Source organism: Sus scrofa, chromosome 8, assembly GCF_000003025.6.
Source record: "Sus scrofa isolate TJ Tabasco breed Duroc chromosome 8, Sscrofa11.1, whole genome shotgun sequence".
NCBI lineage: Eukaryota > Metazoa > Chordata > Mammalia > Artiodactyla > Suidae > Sus > Sus scrofa.
In genome coordinates, this window is record NC_010450.4 from 37,119,942 (window position 1) to 37,141,725 (window position 21,784).

Genomic DNA, 21,784 nt, shown 5'->3' on the forward strand with positions numbered 1-21,784 from the left:
GCAGAGGGGAGAGAGGCAAGTAGGTGAATATATAGACTCTTTAATCTGTAAAATAAAATAATATTAAAGATCAGAAAATCTCTTTAGAACAGTTTGAGCTAAATCTAGACAACCTTGTCCATCAAAGGTAAGTGAATTATTTACCCTGACCTTCAAATAATAAACGTAGTAATAAGAATATGTCTGTTAGATTTCACATCTAGTTTATTCTAGACGTTACATCTTTAGCCAACTGCATCGTTATCTCAGACCCACTCAGACTCAATTACAGTGTGTTCTAGGTATTCACTATAGTTACTTCATTATGAAATGGAATTGGGAAACAGTATTTTGAAGAAATAGGAAAATATTTTTAGTGACTTTGAGAAGATTCAGAGTGATTTTATTCCTTTAAGTCTCTACCTTTTCACTTTTTTGGAATGTATACGATCCACATTAAATTAATTTTTGTGTTTGTTATGAGGTAAGGGTTGAGGTTCAGTTTTTCCCATATGGCTATCCAGTTATTCCAGACCCATTTGCTAAAAATAAAAAGATTTTGCTTTTCCTATCAGATTGTGTTGGTACCTTTGACTGGATAAATGGGAGTCTATTTCTAGGATCCATTCTGTTCCATTGTTCTTTTTGTCCATCCTTAAGATAGTAGCACACTATTTTAATTACTATAACTATATGGTAAGTCACGAAGCCGCATAATGTAAGTCTTTCAACTTTACACTTATTTAACTGCTTTGGAAATTCTAGGTCCTTTGTATCTCTCTATAAATTTTAGAATCAACTTGCCAATTTCTATCCCAAATGTCTGCTGGGGTTATAACTAAGATTGCACTGAATCTATAGATAAGTTTGAGGAAAATCGACACTTAAAATTATCAAGTTTTCTAATCCGTGAATATAATGTATCATTATATATTTAGGTTATCCTTAATTTCTATCAACAATGTTTTTACTGTAATGTTTTGTTTTATTTATTTTTAAAGAATCAAATATAAAAAATATTCTATACTTATAGAGGTAAATTATTAAACCCTCATGTAGTTAAGGGTTTATTAAAACTTTTAGGCTGCAATTCAAATCAGCTTCCACTTTTATCAAAGAAATATCTGAATTGTGACATTGTTATGGTGGGATGTGTAGAGTGGTGGTGCTTTAAACTTTGTTGTCACCTTTTGTGATCCCTTTGCGAAGCTATTGAAAATTTCCTATTATTTTAGAGTATTCATAAACCCCCTAAGCCCTTTTATATAGCATCAATGCTAAGCTAAAACTATAGTTTAGGGGCAGAAGTCTAAAATTAATGTGTGTGCAATATCCAAAAACATGAAGTGTGTAAAGAATGTATCTATGATAAAACTTTTGAACTTAACTTAATGGTTCATTATTTAGTTGATAGCTTTGGTCCTCTTTTGCACAGTAAAATAGCATCAGATGATCTTGGCAAAATGATCTTTGGAATTTTCCCACACTTTCAGTACCCCAGGAGCTGTCAACTCTAGTTAAAAACCTCTGACCTAAAAATCTTCTCAAAAATGGTGAAACAAAATAACAATTCCCTCAAGTATATTGTTATTACTGCAGTCAAAAATCTAATCCAAGAGCAGTTGTGATCATTAGTGATGGTTCATGCACTGGAAATCAGTTGTAATTTGTCTATTACCTATGTAGCTTCTATTACATATAACAAAGGTGTAAAGTGATGACTTATCCTTCTAAAGTATTCTGGGATAATAATTCTATGACTCAACGTAGTAGGCTGGTCAACCACAACAACCATGTAATGTGTGGTCATCATATGTGATTAGTCAAGAGTTTAAAAAAAGTTGTTTTATTTAAAAAAAAAAAAAGACAAGATTTTTTTCAAACAAGAAGGTGGGTTGCATTCTCAGTTTACCGAGTCTCACTTCAGGCTTTTTCTAAATTATCGCAGTCTCTACCAATGGCAGTGCTGCAGAGGTAGAAAAATATTTGAGAACTAAGAAGTTGAACATGTCTCAGTTTAAACTGAGAAATCCAGGAGTTCCCATTGTGGCTCAGCAATGACAAACCCAACTAGTATCCATGAGGATGCGAGTTCCATCCCTGGCCTTGCTCAGTGGGTAAAGGATCTGATGGTGCTGTGAGCTGCAGTGTAGGTCACAAATGTGGCTCAGATCCTGTGTTGCTGTGGCTGTGACACAGTCCAGCAGCTTACAGCTCTGATTGGACTCCTTGCCTGGGACCTTCCGTATTCTGAGGGTGCAGCCCTAAAAAGATAAAACCAAAAATAAAACTGATAAATATGAGGCACAGAAGCGGGGAGGGCCTGATCTAAGAGCACAACAAAATAATGGCAGCGTTAGGACTAAAATCCAGGTGTTCTGATTCTATACCTGTGCTTTGGGCCGCACCCACGGCATATGGAGGTTCCCAGGCTGGGGGTCTAATTGGATCTGTAGCCGCTGGCCTACACCAGAGCCACAGCAATGCCAGATCTGAGCCGTGTCTGCGACCTACGCCACAACTCCCGGCAACGTCGGATCCTTAACCCGCTGAGTTAGGCCAGGGATCAAAACCGAAACCTCATGGTTCCTAGTTGGATTCCTAGTTGGATAACCTCTGAGCCATGATGGGAACTCCTATCCCTGTGCCTTTCTTACTCCACTGTCTTGCAAATGCACTTGGAAGTCAGTATTGCCTTCCAAGTTGCATAGTATTGTTTTCTCCTCTCTGCAACCAAGCCGCAGCTTTGTAGCTAGGAACCCACCAACAGATCTCTCCAGGAAAATCACAAAACCTTCATCTATCACTTGGACTCTGATCTCTTTCATCAACTTTCCCTATAAGAGCCCTGCACGTGTTCTGCTATCTCTCCCCGCCTTCTCTGTCTTCCTCTCTATCTCTTTCCTCACAAATTTGTTTTTCTTTTCCCTAGATCTTATAAATATTCTGGTAAAACCATAAGGCATAAGAAAGAATGATAACTGGAGTCACCGGACCAAAGTTGGGCTCCAATAGTATACATACATCAGATCATATCAATCCCACCCTGGAAAAAAAAAAAAAAAAAGACAACCCACACAAACAAACCATTCATGTTTTCTCGGTTCCCATAAATTAAGGTTTCATTTTTCTGTCTGGAATCTGAGAACCTCTGCCTATGGCCAAAATGTCTTTCCCACATTGTTATCCACTTCCTTCCTCTAAGAAGCCTAAACATTTATAGAACAATTTACTCATTTCTCTAAGCATACCTAGGCATACTCCTCCAGGCCCATGAGATTTGTAATTCTCTTAAGATGTTCTATCTTTCTGTGTTTTAGAGTTATTTTCCTGTGATGTAAATAAGATTATATATTTTTTGAAAATGTGAACTGCATTTCTTTAACTATTGTATCCCCTTTCTCCAACCAAACAAACGTCTGAAACGTTGCAATGAAAATTTGTAGGATGTGGTCACCGGACTGACAAAATGTCAGCTGCCACATTTCCTATATCTAAATCAAGGCTTTGAACCAAAGAACAATTATCACTATTAATGACCAGATGTGTTCTGCCTCTTGTCCAAACACGATCCAGCTGGCTGAAAACACTGATTGTCTCCAAGGCCTAGTGCTGTGGGTGCTGAAAGGTTGTGTTTATCTTTCCCTGAAAATGGCAGGCATGGAACAACTCAATTCTGGGAAGCCATTTAGTGGTGCATTTAAACTCCTTAAATTGATCTTCCTTTTGCCTTTCCCTCCTAACATTCGCCTTGCTTTTCTTTCAAAATTTCACAAGGTTATTTTTCTACATCTTCCACCAAAGGTGAGCCCAGGGCCAGGTGGTTTGGAAGGGCTACGTGAGAATGGGGAATGGAAAGGGTAATGTCAAGCAGAGCCTTCCAGCTCACGTTGGGACTTCATACACGTGTTGTATACATATCACATCTTTTTTTTTTTTTTTTAACTTTTTAGGGCCGCACCCTCAGCATATGGAGGTTCCCAGGCTAGTGGTTGAATTGGAACTGTCCCTGCCAGCCACAGCCACAGCCACACCAGATCCGAGCCATATCTGCAACCTATACCACAGGTCAGGGCAGTGCCAGATCCTTAACCCACTGAACAAGGCCAGGGATTGAACCCATGTCCCCCTGGATACTAGTCGGGTTCGTTAACCACTGAGCCATGAAGGGAACTCCCACATCACATCATTTTAATATTGAAAGCAATTCAACCAATATCCAGGTATATAAATAACTGAAACTGTACTATCCATCAGGCACTATGCTAAATGCTTTACCTATATTGTCATGATTAATCTTGACCACAACACTATGAACTTTGCATTATTATGCTAATTTTATAGATACCAACACTAGGAGAGCTAAAGTAATTTTTCCTGTCTCGTAACTTATGAACTTTTCCAAAGCAAATCCAAGTAGGTACACATATTGCGTTTGGCTTGTAAACCTATCTAAAATTTCTTTTACTCTGTTTCCTGTTCCTTCATTTTCCTTCCATAAATATTTTTTCTTAAGAAACCATGCTGTTTTTTGTGATTACATCCTTTGTTGTAAATGTGTTCTTTTATGCCACATATTTGAGGCTTGATCAGATTTGGATTAGTTATTTTGTTGTGCTTTGGCCAGGCTGCTTCATAAACCAGCTATATTGTGCATTTTTATCAGGTCCGCCTGTCTGTTTTTGTGATATGAACATTGATGTGCTGATTCAGACATTGACAATCCAATCTATCCATAATTGTAATTCCATGGATTTTTATGTAACAGCATGTGTCTAGCGCTGCTATAACAAAATGCATGAGTTAACAGAAATTTATTGCCCTCCAGTTCCTACCAAGGGCTGTGAAGGAAAGATCTATCCCAGGCCTCTCTCCTTGGCATAGAGATGACTGCTCCCTGTGTCACCTTTCTTCTATGTGTATTTCTGTGTCCCTTTTTATAAGGACACCCATCATGTTGGATTACAGCTTACCTTAATGATCTCACTTTAATGCAATTACTTTTGTAAAGACCCTTTCCTTCAAACAAGATCACATTTTGAAGCCCTGGAGGTTATGACTGCAACATATGGATTTAGGGGGACACAATTCACTAATGATTTTAGCAGCCACTGATAATCTTTGTCTAAAACTATTTAGAGTTTACAAAATGACCAAATTCTTATTTATTTAATTTTTTAAAATGATTTTTGTTTTTTCCATCATAGCTTGTTTTACAATGTTCTGTCCATTTTCTACTGTACAGCAAGGTGGCCCAGTCACACATACATATATACATTCTTTTTCTCACATTATCACATGCTCCATCATAAGTGACTAAACATAGTTCTCAGTGCTACACAGCAGGATCTCATTGCTTGTCCATTCCAAAGGCAATATTTTGCATCTATTAATCCCAAATTCCCAGTCCACCTCAATACCCCCTTCCCCCTTGGCAACCACAAGTTTGTTCTCCAAGTCTGTGAGTTTCTTTTCTGTGAAAATGTTCATTTGTGCCATATATTAGATTCCAGACATAAGTGATATCATATGGTATTTGTCTTTTTATTTCTGACTTACTTCACTAAGTATGAGTGTCTCTAGTTCCATCCAGGTTGCTGCAAATGGCATTATTTTGTTCTTTTTTATGGCTGAGTAGTATTCCATTGTGTATATATACTACTTCTTCCTAATCCATTCATCTGTTGATGGACATTTGTCTTGACTATTGTGAATAGAGCTGCAATGAACATACAGGTGCATGTATCTTTTTCAAAGAAAGTTTTGTCTGAATATATGCCCAAGAGTGGGATTTCTAGGTCATATGGTAGTTCTATGCATAGTTTTGTAAGTTACCTCCATACTATTCTCCATAGTGGTTGTACCAATTTACATTCCCCCCAACAGTAAAGGAGGGTTTCCTTTTCTCCACACCTCCTCCAGCTTTTGTTATTTGTGGACTTATTAATGATGGCCATTCTGACTGGTGTGAGGTGGTACCTCATAGTAGTTTTGAGTTGCATTTCTCTAATAATCGGTGGTGTTGAGCATTTTTTGTGTGCTTGTTGGTCATCTACATATCTTCTTTGGAGAAATGTCTATTCAGGTCTTTTGCCCATTTTTCAATTAGGTTGTTGGTTTTTTGCTGTTGAGTTGTATAAGTTGTTTGCATGTTTCAGAGATTAAGCCCTTGTCGGTTGCATCATTTAAAACTATTTTCTCCCATTCTGTAGGTTGTATTTTTGGTTTTTCTGTGGTTTTCTTTGCTGTGCAAATGGTCATCAGTTTGATTAGGTCCCATTGGTTTATTTTTGCTTTTATTTCTATTGCTTTGGGAGACTGACATTTGTAAGGTTGATGTCAGAGAATGTTTTGCCTACGTTCTTTTCTAGGAGGTTGATGGTGTCTTGTCTTATATTTAAGTCTTTCAGCCATTTTGTGTTTATTTTTGTGCATGGTGTGAGGGTGTGTTCTAGTTTCATTGATTTGGATGCAGCTGTCCAGTTTTCCCAGCACCACCTGCTGAAAAGACTGTCTTTTTTCCCATTTTATATTCTTGCCTCCTTTCTTGAAGATTAATTAACTGCAGCTGTCTGGGTTTATTTCTGGGTTCTCTATTCTGTTCCATTGGTCTGTCTGTCTGTTTTGGTACCAGTACCACACTGTCTTGATGACTGTGGCTTTGTAATATTGCCTGAAGTCTGGGAGAGTTATGCCTCCTGCTTGGTTTTTGTTCCCTCCCTTATTTATTAACTAGATTATTCTCTAAAGAACTTTCCCTCACCAACTAGTTGGTAATCCTGGGGTCAAATTGCTACAATCAATGTAGGATAAATGCTTGATTATTTCCCTTCATTTAGTTTTCAAAGCAAGTTGTTTCTCTAGAACCCCTCAAATGTAGCCACTGAAGTTTCCTTGGTTTTGTATGTGTGTGTGTTTATTATTATGAAGTCACAGGTTTATAACAGGTATGTCTGTTTCCGTCCAATGCAGCTGTTATTTTTGATCCTCTTTGCTTCTCTTTGGCCAGTGATGAGTGCCTCAGTTCTTTCAACATGACCTTAATAGCAACTGATAGCTACTTTGTCTTCTGGCACATCAAAGTGTACGTTCTTTGTCCCTAAGGGGGATAAAAATATCATGGGTGCTTATTGATATTTCTGATTCAAATTTGATATTGCTAACAAACCCAAGTTCGCTCTGTTCACCACACAGCAGGCCAATAAATTTGAAGATGAGTTGTTGTGCAAAGAATAGAGACTTTAATCAGTAAACCAGCAGGCAGACTAGTTTCTCAAAAAACCATCTTGCCTCAGTCTAAATTCAGACTCCTTTTATACAGAGGAAAGGGAGGGGGAGGGGCCAACGGTCACTCACTAACTGTCACTTGCTTGAGGGACCACTGCAATGCTGACCAATGGCTGAGCAGGACCACTGAAGGTCACTCACTAACAGTTACTCACTTAACAATATTACAGGGCTTTTATTCCACTTCTTTGATTCAATCTTTTGTTTCTTTCCTCCTCATTGAAAACATTAATTTTCAATGCGTGAACATTATTTATTTACTTTGTCCTTCCATATATATATATACATATATATGCATGTGAGTATCTAATAGTATATATATAATCATTTTTAAATAAAAATAACAACATCATTGTTACTAATAATGTGATTACCAAAACAGATTTAAGATTTTCTTGTAGTGATTTTTGTCTTTAGGATATATCCTGTAAGGGACATAAACTAGAATTACTATTTTTTTAAGTTACATTTTTTTAACTGAAGTATAGCTGATTTACATGATTCTGATGTACAACAAAGTAATTCAGTTATATATATATATATTCTTTTTATTTATATATTCTTTTTCAGATTCTTTTCCATTATAAGTCATTACAAGGTATTGACTATAGTTCCCTGTGCTATACAGTAGGTCCCTTTTGTCTTAGGTTACATTTTAAGTTTCAGGTTAGGAACAGTTCCTATCAGCACCTTTTTCCTTTTTTTTTTTTTTCTTTTTAGGGCCACTCCCAGGCTAGGGGTCTAATCAGAGCTGTAGCTGCCGGCCTACACCACAGCCACAGCAACCTGGGATCCAAGCCATGTCTGTGACCTACAGTACAGTTCACGGCAACATCGGATCCTTAACCCACTGAGCAAGGCCAGGGATCAAACCTGTGTCCTCATAGTTGCTAGTCATTCATTAACCACTGAGCCACGATGGGAACGCCTTAGGAACAGTTCCTTACTGAATGGTTAAGCTACCACTTAACTTCATTCTGTTTTTGGTTTGGATTTTCTATTTAATATTTCATAATTGTATAAAACATTTACTTGGCTAAGGTCAAACTATGAAATAAAAGTAGTGTTATTTCCATTGATGTTCCAGCCCTCTTCCATTCTCTTATTCGTTTTGACCTTGTTCTTCCATTGTAACAAACATTATATAGAGTTATAGTCCCACCTTTGCTAGAAGGTTGTATGCCTATTCCTCATTACCTTGTCAAGTGATTTTGCAAAGCCAGAGTTTTAACCTGAGTCTTCTCATCTCCACCTACACTCTTAGCCCCTGCACAGAGCAGCTTAACCATCCTGTGTTAAGCATTTTTTTTCTGCCATAGATCATCTCTAGGAAGACAGTTGTCCATGTAAGATGATTTTGTTGCTTGCCATTTTTGTAGAAATGAAAATAATTATAAAGGACAGATAGCATCAATGGGAGAACAGCTCTGCCAAGTGTGTGTGTTTTATGAAATGAACACAGCTTTGTCAGATTCTCTTACACACACCCATGGCTCCAAATCTCAAAGAGAAGCTTCTAAGCTTTAGGTTTCACAGAAATGAATCAAATGTTCACCAGAAACCTGTGTCCTGATGAGGATTTTGAGAACTCCCTTACCGTATTTGCTTACCTCGCTCTACTTTGAATCGATTTTTTTGTTTTTGTTTTTGACACTGCCTGACCGTGGATTGTGCATGAGAATAAAATGAATGGCTACATTTATTGAATATAAAAGAAAAACAGAGTTTCCCACTGTTCCTTGGAGGATCACCTCATCTTACCTTGTTCTTCATGATAAAGCCAAGCAAAAAATAGAGGCAATTATCTTGATAACATAGATCCAAAAGAACACCACCACTATTGATTTTCAAAGCAGTTTAGGGGTTCTAAATTTTTCATATTAGCTTTCTATATTGATTATACACCCTGAAAATAAGATTTCTCTCAAAGACTTTTCATATATAGAAGCCATTATGATTGCATCCAAGAGTCCTGGGCAGATCACATGGGGCTCACTGTGAGATATAGGCTGAACAAAAATATTGTTAAGGGGATTGCAGAGAATAAATATGTGGGTGGATGCAGTGTTTGCAGGGGAGGACTGGCTGATATTGACAAATGGAGGCTGTTAAGAGAGAGAAACTTGTTACTTCAAATGGAAGAGAGAAAAAACAAAGCATGCATAAGGCATAGGTAGCTGACTTTATTAGAAAGAATGCCTGGAGACTCTCTTTATAATTCCCACCAAAGAGCATAGTGTTGTTATTCCCCTCACACTGTAGTTGGATTACATTGTAGAGTTTCATCAGTGGAGTACAGGGAAAGCTATTTAAAATGTTCTCCAGTGAACAGCCTGATATTTTTGTTCCTTAAAATTTTCATTTTTATTTTTAATGTTCTTTAGTCATATACATATGTACACATAGGAAAAACTTTATTAGGCAGTGATTTTTGTTAGGGTCTCCTTTTTTCTTGTAAGTATGGTATTGTGACTAATTCAAGTACAAAGTGAGCAATTTAAATAACTATGTAGTTAATTAGCTATTGTGTGGTCACATGACCTGTGGGTGGGCTATAATGATTAAACCTCCATAATTAAATTAATGTAAAAGATTAAGTAAAAACAGCATAAATTATCTAAAAAGAACTATCTCTCTTCAAATTCTTACCCTTGATTGAGTCTCTCATGGAATAATAGCTAATGTGAACATTTGGAAAAGAAAAAAAAAAAAAAAGAAAGAAAGAGGAGGGAAGAAAGGAAGGAAAGAAGGAAGGAAGGAAGAGACAGAGGAAGCAAAAGGAGACAAAAAAGGAAAGGAAAAACCAAATATCTTGGAAATATGTTATGAATTTGACATCTTAGTTATAATGTTACAAATTACACTTCCAAGAAGATATAATAGATTTTGACAACTGTTTGTGACTATTTTTAAGTAATCTTCTCTAAGACCTCCATTTATTCCATTAAACCATTATTTCCAACTTCAGTATTTAAGTACAACTTCCATGATTTCTGCCACAATGGCATATCATCTAAAAATATTGGCATATTTTTCACTTACGTATATATGAATGTGTATATATGTGTATATATATATACACATAGATATATTACACATTTATATTTTAAAGGGAACTTTTATTACCTCTATATGTAGAAAACTTTTTAAATAGACATTAAAATACATCTAATCCTGCTGTATAACACAGGAAACTATATCTAGTCACTTGTGATGGAACATGATGGAGGATAATGTGTGAAAAAGAATGTATATATATTTATGATTGAGTCATTTTGCTGTACAGCAGAAATTGACAGAACATTGTAAATCAACTATAATAAAAAATTAAAATTTTAATAAAATAAAATTACCTAAGTTAAGAATTTTGCTAAAATTTAGAGTTCCCGTCATGGCTCAGTGGGTAAGGAAGCCAACTAGTATCCACAAGGATGTGGGTTTAATCCCTGACCTCAGTGGCTTAAGGATCCAGCATTGCCAAGATCTGTGGTGTAGGTTGCAGACACATCTTGGACCCCACATGGCTGTGGTTGTGGGGTGTGCCAGCAGCTGCAGCTGCAATTTGACCTCTAGCCTGGGACCATCCATATGCCACAGGTACGGCTCTAAAAAGACTAAAAAAAAAAAGAATTTTACTAAAATTTAAAATGCTTATCCATGTTCCATCTACAATGATCCTTCCTCATTTATAGAACTGAAATAACAATGTTACCTATCTTATGGGATATTATTAAGACTAACAATTTAATAGCAGTAACGGACTTACAGCATTCTGACACATATTAAAGGCCAGATTTGTGCTGATTTATCTTGTATAAAATTTATGGTATATGTATGCATAGATAATGAGCATACACTGTTGACATAATAATGATCATCAGCAAAGGCCTAAGTTTTCTTTACTCAACTTAGAGCTAACCTCCCTTTCAGCATTCTGTATCTCACATTGTGAAACAGCCACCCCTGGAAGCCACCAGCTGGCTCTTTTGCAAATTCAATTTCTCTTTTTGTATACAAAAGGGAAGAAGAGTGTGTTTCTCAGACCTAAAATTCCACTTTGGCTTCTCTCTCAGGGTTAATTAAGCTAGGTATAGCATTTCTTATTTTTTAGTGTTATTGCCATGTTAGAGCTTTCCATATATGGACCAGTCAATGTAGCATGATGCTCGTGGAGGATGCAGTAGCCCATCACCACTGGGAGGCTGTAGTCTACTTGCAAGTAGACGAGAAATTTCACAAAGGATTCCTGAAAGGATATGTACCATTAAAACAAAATAGCTGAGTAGTATTCCATTGTGTATATATACCACATCTTCCTAATCCAATTGTCTGTGGATGGACATTTGGGTTGTTTCCATGTCTTGGCTATTGTGAATAGAAAAACATTTTCTAAGGCTAGATCTTTTAGAAAAATATTAACTTACTTTTTATATCAACCCAAGGAATCTCATTAGCAACAGTATACATTTACAGTAAACCTAATATTGCTTTATTACATATAAAAGAAGTAATAAAACAATGAGTACCATAATTACTGAAATTAATGCCTCATCCTACTGAGTGTCTCAAGCCACAAAAGACATCTTGAGGGGAAAAGAAGTTTTCCTACACAGCCCACTCTTTCCTCCCTGTTTGAAAACGTGAATATTATTTATTCAAGTAGAGCATGCCTTATTCTTTCCAAGACATGGAAGGTTATATTCAAGGAGCAGCTCTTTGGCCAACGAATTAGTATTTGCTTTTCTATATCTTCTAGGAAAGTTTTAGTTTGATCTTTCCCCTTTATTTAATAAAGATAGGGATGGAGCTATCAGGGTAAAGCCTACCTGTAATGAAACCAGAAGGAGCTGGAGCTGATTAAGCTGCTTAATCCATTGTCTTCTAATTGACAAGTACTGGTAGAAACTTGAATAACAATGACAACAGCAAATAATGTAAATGGGATTTTTTTTTATTAAATCCTCACATTCTTAATATTTTTTTCAAACAGAATTCTTTGTTCTTCTTAAGCATCAAAGGATTACTGAAAATGGGGAAATGTATTTCTCTAGAATGCAAAAAACAGATTGCTTTGAAAATCTAGATAATAACATTTCAAAAACTCAAGTGGAATCCTGAAGATTAATAAGTGCCACTTAAGGTGTTATGAACATATGTATGTTATTACACATTTCTACTTTCTTAGTTAAAAAGTAGACAACACCAGGAAAGAGGAACTTCATCTTTTCAGGTTCAATAATATTTTATTCTCAGGCATGACAGGCATAGGTCCCAGGACCTGCTAGCTTTTCTGTATTTTGTGAAAATATTTGAACTTGAAAAGTAAAGCTTAATGACTCCAAAACAAAAAACTCTTTTAAGATCAAAATTCAAATTATGTGTTAAATGTCTTCAACAGTGACATATCTACAAGCCACTTGTAAACTTAAACATAAAACTCATATAAAATTATTATTCATAAAAATAATTTATGAATTTTTAAAAGTATATTTACTGCATTTGTTCAGGAATGCCTAAGAAGAAAATAATGTTCGAAAAGATCTCACTCATGCTTTGTTTACTTTGGAATTTCCTACCTGGTCTCTTGGTTCTGTTGTCTCCTTTTTCAATTCTATCCTCAGCCCACTGGCAGATTTTTTAAAAAATAAAACAGCATTTATGATGCCCCTCCCCTGGTCAGGAACGTGTTGACTCCCAGTCACCCACCACACTTTACATTTAAGTATGCCCCTGCCACACAGCCTCATTTGAGATTTTTGCCCAACCATGAAGTCTTACACCTCAAGTGTGGGTTTCCTTTCACTTTCTCTAATCACTAGACTGAGTCTTATTTCCTAGCTTGTGGTCAGTAGTTCCCCTTCTTTCTTGTCAACTCAACAATGAAAAATCTTTCCATTTCCTTTTAATCAGTAATCAGTAATGATTATACAGTTTTGTTGTTGTTGTTTTGTTTTGTTTTGCTATTTTAGGGCTGTACTCGAGGCATATGGAAAGAAGTTCCCAGGCTAGGGGTCAAATTGGAGCTGCAGCTGCCGGCCTACACCACAGCCACAGCAATGTCAAATCCGAGCCATGTCTGCGACCTACACCACAGCCCATGGCAATGCCGGATCCTTAACCCAATGAATGAGGCCAAGGATCGAACCCATATCCTCATGGATCCTAGTCCGATTTGTTAAGCACTGAGCTATAAAGGGAACTCTGATGATTGTACAGTTTTTTTGATCTGAGGAACTGAAATAATGAGTTGGAGGAACTGTAGATAAAAGACTTCTGGAGATAAGCTAAGCTCTGTTTGGAGGATGTTTTCTTTGAAATGTTTATAGATGTGCAGATGAAGAGGTTGATTGGCAGTTAGATGGAGGAACGAGGGCTGGATTCAGGGTCATTAGTATATAGGTGGCCTTCAGAGTCACATCACTGGATGATGTCACCAAGAGAATGAACATAGATGGAACAGAGATGAGACCAACATCAGGAGAAAGGAGAAGTCCCCTGAAGCAAGGAAGAAGAGGGAAAAATAGCAAAGGAAACTAAAAAGAAGCAACCTGTGGAAGTAGGAAAGAAGTCAAGAGAGTTTGGTTTCCTTGAAGCCGAATGACCAGAGTATTCCAAGAAGGTAATCAGTCGTGTCAAGCGTTGTTAATCAGTCAAATGATTGGAGGGTTATTGGTGTTTGTCATGACCAAACTGGGTGCAGGGGTGGAGGAAGCAGTCTAATTAAAACAGATTCAGGAGAGAAAGGGAGGAGTGGGTTTGCAAACAATAGACATAGAAGTGTGCTGTTGCGACAGATACATTTAAGGAGGGGAATTTGATCACTGGGGAGAGAGCGAAGAGGCACTCTGGCAATGTCTTTGAGTAGGCAAGAAGGTATGATAGCTAATGTAAAAGTGGAAGCTTAGCCTTAGATAGGACCTGAATAGTTTCTTCATTGTAATAGAAGGCAGTCTGTGGATACAAAGTCAAATAGATCAATGTGGTGGTAGCATTTAATCATTGCAACAAGTCCTTAAGAGAGGTGGTCTCATTGTCTCCCTTTTAAAATAAAGAAACTAAGGCACCAAGAAGTTAAATAACTTACTTAAGATCATATAGCTGGAAAGTGACCAAGTCAGAATTTAAAACCAAGTGATCTAACTTCATGGCCTAAATGCTTAGCTACCGTTCTAACAGATATACAGGGTCAACACAAGGTCAGGCCTCACCTAGACTCTTTTTCTCAGTCCTGGATAAGTCATTTTTTAGAGTAATATTGACAAGCCAGAGAAACACAACTGGGATGGCAAAGGCCTTGGAACTCTATCCCTATGCAGATAATGAAGCTCTAAATACCCTCTGAATATTATCACTCTTAGATCTTTTTTTCTGTAAGGCCACAGAAGAGATGCCAATATAGTTGCTTGTTTTTAAAAATATAAGAACAAAAACTAGGGTTTTAAAAAGATATTGGAGGAAAACAGGAGGAAAATGTAGAAGGAACTAGGGAAGGAATTTATCTTACCTAGATATAACATAAGCCTAGCTAGTGAAAAAATATAACTCACCTGAAGTATTTGAAAACGTGGTATTTCAAAAAAGCTTAGATTTACCCTGTATTGCTTCCAACAGAAGATCAATGGCCAACATATGAAACTTTCAAGGAACTTATCAGTTCCAACTGTCTACCTTTGTGAACCTAATATGAAAGAAGTTCACTACAAAAATTCTAGTACCTCTCTGGAGGTAGATAGACTGATGAAAACAAAAGAACTTGAGCTTCAAAATCAGAAGAACAAGCCCCAGCATTTACTGGTTGCATGCTTTAGGGCCGGTTACCCACCTCTTCATCCTCAACTTCCTCACTTATAAAGTATCTGTAGTGTTACATCTTTCAGATTTTTGTAAGATTAATATGTGTAAAGGAAGAAGAACAGCATTTTTGTTTGTTTTGTTTTGTTTTTCTCTTACCCTTCTCTAACATCAGCCTCTCCATTACTAAATGTGCTTAGAGAGAGGTTGGATAAGTACAAACACATATCAAAGATGCCACAAACGGGATTCCAGCCCTGAGCGTGAGGTTGATTAAGTGGATTATTAGGTGCGTTATAACTCCACATTCCTATAGAGCTAAGGGAAATGTTAAAAGCATCAGTCTTGGAGGCACACAGTCCTGGGATAGAATATCTAATTCTCCAGCATGTCAGCTGTATGACCTTGGACACGTCAATTAACCTGTCTATGCCACAGTTTGTTTAACAGAATCATGAGTACCAATGGAGCATGATTGCTGAGATAGATGAGAAGTATATTTTAAATGCCTAGCACAGGGCCTGTCTTATAGTAAGCACTCAATAAATTGCAGCTGTTCCTATTCTTAGGACTACTCTGTGGGTTAAGAGCCTATCTCTTTAAAGAGTTGTCTCCCTTCCTTGGGAGGTTACTGCTACTTTCAAGATAAAGTGGAAGGTTCTTTCATGGCCCTTATAGAATCATTCGGATTACCTTCGATGATATCTGCAACTAGCCCCTTAGACTCTCTCTAGGTTTGTTCAAACTGGACAATGAAGAGGCATTTCATTCTTTGCTCTGAGTTTTTTGAGACATTGGATTAGTGGAGCCAGAGAAGAATGAAGCCATTATCTTGGTGCAGGAAACTCTGTTATTGCTCATTATTTTCAAGTATTATGTACTTTCGTCTTTTGTGTCACAGGATAATTCTGTACCAAGGAAACCGTATGTGCCAAAAATATAGCATCACTTTTATTCACCCCCATATAAAAAGGGCAGTGAAGGATGCCATTTTTAGAAAAAGATAAAGAGTCTTTGAAGATCCTCATCCTTTGTGTCTTTTATCTAGAAATACACATGCCAAATGAGATGCCAAGAGATTTGGTTTCTGCTAAGAAGCTTAAGAAAATTAGGACTACGGTTGAATGTAACATTTCTGGCTTAATATAGAGAAAATGCAGTATAATGAGTTGCTTTGTTCCAGGTTCCACTTTCATGTTCTGCCTTTATCTTCATCATTATTGTCAAAAAATTTGAAATGTTCCAACTTTGTGACTGTGAGAATGATGGGCCATACTCTTAAGTCATTCACTTTTTTCAAAAAAAAAAAAAAAAAAAAAAAGGATGTTTTGCATGTTTTCAGGGTGTGAGAAGAGTCAAAGGGAAAAAAAAAATAACACAATAATTAGCCTATATGGTATGCCCAAAAGCAAATAGAAGACTAATATGCCGTTAAATAGGTGTAGTTCTAACAGGGCCATTTCTGGAATATCCCAGGGTCTGAAATGATTAGAAATCTTTCCCTTCTGACCTTCAGCAGCTGCAAGAAGAAATTTGGCAAAGAGCCACCCACATGCTCACCAGTCTGTGTGCTGACTCTTCCCCAGCTGTCTTCCCTTCCCCTAACTCTAGGTAATCAAGAATTGGCCTTAGGGAGTTGCCATTATGACTCAGCAGATTAAGAACCTGACTAGTATTCATGAGAATGCGGGTTCAATCTATGGCCTTGTTCAGTGTGTTAAGGATCCAGCATTGCCCAGATCTGGCATTGCTGTGGCTGTGGTGTAGGCCAGCAGCTGCATCTCCATTTTGACCCCTGGTCTGGGAACTTCCATATCCACAGGTGCGGCCCTAAAAGAAAAAAACAAGAAAAACCAAATAGTCATTACTTAAAAAAAAAGAAAAAAAAAAGAATTTGCATTAGGATTAAACAAGCCAGATTCTGATCATCGGACGTAGCTTGGTGCATCTGCTAGGACTTTGGGGTCCATCCACTAAGATAAGCCCATGAATTCAAGTTAAAGTTTGGAATTTAAGGGGATCTTAAACCTTTTCTATAAGCCAGAGTCACTGATGAGCATCGGGAGGATAGCAAATCATGTTCCCTCCCTATTGTATATCTTGTATTTTCCTTCTACTCTGAATGTTATAGAAACAGAATTGAAGCTCCTCCTTGTTCCAGGGACAAAATCACAGGTAACAATATTAGCAATGTGACTTCTGGAACTGGAATACCAGGCTAAGTCAACTACTATGCCAGACAAGGTCAGAGGTAATTTTGTTTTGTTTTGTTTTGTTTTATGGCCACACCCTAAAAGAAGTTCCAGGCTAGGGATCAAATCGGAGCTGCAGCTGCTGGCTGACACCACAGCCACAACAACTTGGTATCCAAACCACATCTGCTACCTACACCATAGCTCATAGCAACACCAGATCCTCAACTCACTGAGTGGGCCCAGGGATTGAATCCACATCCTCATGGACACAATTTGGGGTTCGTAACTACTGAGCCACAACTGGCAACTCCCAGTCAAAGGTAATTCTAATTAAATTATCTGGGCCTCTGAGGCAACCAGGCCCCTGCTTATTGCTGTGTGCCTGCTTTCAAGAGCTAGGAGGGTACCACTTGTCAATGTTAATAAGCACATACCCAGCAATAAAATGCAGTATGGTTTAATGAGACCTTGCCAAAGCTAGATGATCAACTAGGTGTCTTTGACAATATTCTCAAACTTTATGAATCTCAGCTTTCTCCTTTGAAATGTGGAAATTAAAAATAATAGCTATTTTATAGGGTTCTTCTAAGAATTAAAAGTCAAAATGCATGTAAAACACTTCCTGTAGAGCCTAGCACATTAGTAAAGATTCAACAAAGTACTGTAATTACTGTCATTATTATTAGCTGGTTTATTATTTACATCCTAAGATTCTTCAATGGAAATAAGAGATATGGCTTTTCCATTAGCCTATGCATTCATTTAATACTTCACTCTCCACATACTGTTGAGAAACCACCTCATACAATGTAGTCTGCTAAGTGCTGTTATAACAAAAATTTTCAAGATCATTAAACAAAAAGAAGAGGAAGCTGCTGCCCTTTGGGAAAAGAGTGAAGCATCTTGTTCCTAGAGTCCCTCTTCATCCGTCACCCAACAGCTTAGGAGACGTGCTCCTCGTGTTTAAATCATCTCTTCTACATGCAGAAAATGGATCGAAATCCTAAGACAGGCACTAACATCTCTGGTACTTTGAGCAGGCACACTCTAACCCAACCCCTGTGGTAGAGGGCAGAAGGTTTTATTTTGAGATTTCAGGTGCTAAAAAAGAATGGCTGACACACACTTGAAAAGTGTCCTCTTGGAGTTCCCGTCATGGTGCAGTGGTTAACGAATCCGACTAGGAACCATGAGGTTGCGGGTTTGATCCCTGGCCTTGCTCAGTGGGTTAAGGATCTGGCGTTGCCGTGAGCTATGGTGTAGGTTGCAGACGCGGCTCAGATCCCGAGTTGCTGTGGCTCTGGTGTAGGCCAGTGGCTACAGCTCCGATTTGATCCCTAGCCTAGGAACCTCCATATGCCACAGGAGAGGCCCTAGAAAAGGCAAAAAGACAAAAGAAAGAAAGAAAAGTGTCCTCTTTGACAGAGGCACACAACAATAGCACACAGTAGAACAGGTATAAGTCAAACAGCCTCTTTTTCTGGCTAAAACTTCCTAGGCAAAGAAAGAGACTCCAGATATAGGAAATACAGGGAGTGCGCTTTTGTTTTTCATCTTTCTAGGGCCACACTGGCAGTATATGGAGGTTCCCAGGCTATGGGTCCAATGAGAGCTGTAGTCACCAGCCTACACCACAGCCACAGCAATGCCAAATCTGGGCCATGTCTGAGACCTACACCACAGCTCATGGCAATGCCAGATCCTTAACCCACTGAGCAAGGTGAGGGATTGAACCTGTGTCCTTATGGATACTAGTCAGATCCATTTCCACTGAGCCACGACAGAAGTCCAGGAATGTACTTTTGAACAAGTACTTTTGTGGGCGCAGACGCTGCTCGCCTAGTGGAAGAGATGTATTTCAGCAAAATCTCCAAAGTGAATCTATACTGTGCATACTCTATTTTCCCATTGACTGACATGGCTGGAAATGTTTTTTAGACGGAGTAAGAGTAATGTTAAAATTGAAGCAACACATTAAGTTGTTATTCATTTAAATGGAGAAAAATATTTCTGGTAAAATAACATTAATGTTAAAAAATAGTAGGAGTACCATAAAGTATTCACCAAGACAAAAATAATAACAAATACCCTATAAAAAGCAGTCATTTGCCTCATAATGCCTTTCATACTCTTTCTATTCTAGAGAAGGCAAGCCTCCAAACAGTTACTTGGCCACTTTTTAAATTCTCTTTGAATCAACTTAGCATTGTAAGCTTACAGTTAAGCACATGTATCTTTCTGAGATTCCTCTTCACTTGCTTAGACTATAATGTGCTTTAGTGTGGGGGGCTATTTGGTGATTATTTTTTTCCTTTTAAGTGTACTCAGCATTTCGGGATATTTTATTCAAGTTGAAGACTCATATTTTGTTTATTCTAGTAAGTTTTTTTGTTATCAAATCTCAACATATTGGTTCACCAACACTCTCCTTATTCTCTCCTCCATAGCTCCTATCAGGCTTATGTTGGAGCTTTTGAATCTATTCTGTGTTTCTTAATATTTTTTATAATTTCTATATTTTTATGTTTTATACTGAGTTTCCTCAACTTAATTTTTCTGTTCAGTATCTCAGACCTCAGTTGTATTCAATGCTCCACTCGGCTCATTATTTGGACGTTTTATTTCAATAACTTTTTAATTTCCGATTAGCAACCTAAACAACTTTAATTACTTTGTTTATGCTTTTTACTCTTTTACCTATGTAGAAATGTTAATTGTATGTGAACTAAAGGCCTTTCAGATTGCAGCAGAACACAATGGCAAAAAATATGAACACGGGACTTGGATGCTGAGTTCTAATTCTGATTCCACAGCTTACTACCTTTCCACTCTTCAGTAGTTACTTTATAACTCTGTCTTTCCCTTTCCTCACCTATAAGAGAGTGAAAGTAATAGGATCTATTCATTGGGATCTTAGGACAATAATGAGATATATGTGTGTGTGTCTATTGTATGATACTCTCTCCCTCTCTCTCTCCATATGCACCTTTCTCGCTGTCTTCTGGACCTGCTATCTGGTACTCATCTAAAAGCATGACCTATTCCATTCATTTCTTCCACAGAGCCCCCACCTTTCTATATATATATATATATAGAGAGAGAGAGAGAGAGAGAGAGTACAGTACTTGATACATAATTAGTACTTGTGATTTGCCGCTCTTGTGGTTGTTATTATTATGGCTATGATTACTGTTTCCTCAAGTGTAAGCTATTTATACTGTTTACCCATAGTATTTTGTTCATCTATGTTTTTGGTAAATTTTGCTTATTAGCTCATTGTCCGATGGAGAGTACTCTTGAAAACATCCTGGTTATAATAGCCTCACAGAAGGGGAGGCATGTGGAAGCTTCGGCCTCAAACTTAGAGAAAGGAATGGCTATATCCATTTCTTGCTTACAGCCACTGAGTTCAGGGCTCTGACCCTGATAGGATGGCCAGGGTCCAGCCTTTCCCTTGACTCTACAGTACAATGCAGTCTAGGCTAGTGACTCCAACCAGTATAGAAACTCAACCCATACATGAATCTTGGGAGCACAGAAGACAAAGGTTGTGCCCACATAGTTGTGTAGACCCTCTGGTTAGAGGCAGTGATAATTTTGCATCCACACGTGAGTGACCTTTTGTTGGAGGCTAAAAGGACTTATTCATAGGGACATTGGAGACATTTCCTAGGCTATCCCAGAAAACTGTGAGAATTTCTGAAGTAAATACTTTTTAGAAGAGGTGTGATCATCAGGTTTGCTATCAAATACTATTAATGCAATGTCATTTAAACTTCAGGATGATGTGTTATAGGGAAGCGTGAGAAGTAGAGAGCCATGGTTTCACACTGCATAAAATAAATCATGACATTCAGATTATTAAAGAATCAAAAGTCTTCCTTAATGCTTTTAATTAGTGAGCAAGCGATGCCATAAAATCTCCTATTTACCAAATACTAACAACCATGTTATAGAGCTCCCTTGATATTTAGAAAGGAAGAAATTTTGCTCTTTACATGCTTAGGGAACATTATTTGACTCCCAAGATAAGCAGCATCTTTCTCTCTGTCTTCTGGACCTTTGACCTGGTACTCCTCTAAAAGCATGACCTATCCATTCATTTCTTCCACAGAGCTCCCACCTTTCTTCATTCTACCAACCTGGAAATGGAGGGCCGGGTAGATATTTTCTTTTTTCCCAGTTGCTGCTTCTAAACAGTTAAATCACTCCTCTCTTTCTGTACCTGTGTATACTACTTTTTTCAACCTCTGCTAGTGTTGCCTTGTATCCCCATGAGGTTATAGCTACTTTCCAATACAATTCACATAACTCATAGTTTTGGTTTTCCATTCTATTCTACCTTGAACCCAATGAACTCTACATCCAAATAGATAATACTGTGGACCACCTACCATCTCAGTTCAGTTGACTCCAGATTCATTCACATTGAAAACCTACCAGAAAGTCTACAATTGCTGTACATGCTTTGGTATTTTAACCTCTTCACACAATTCCCACAAGCCTTCAATGGTAAGTTCTGCCTTAATGGT

At 37.6% G+C, this 21,784-nt stretch overlaps 1 protein-coding gene across 1 annotated transcript in view; it reads left to right on the forward strand.

The window, feature by feature from the left end:
• The window catches only part of GABRB1 (gamma-aminobutyric acid type A receptor beta1 subunit), a 376,937-nt gene that overhangs the window by 141,928 nt on the left and 213,225 nt on the right, over positions 1-21,784 (forward strand). The gene's annotated exons all lie outside the window — the stretch shown is intronic.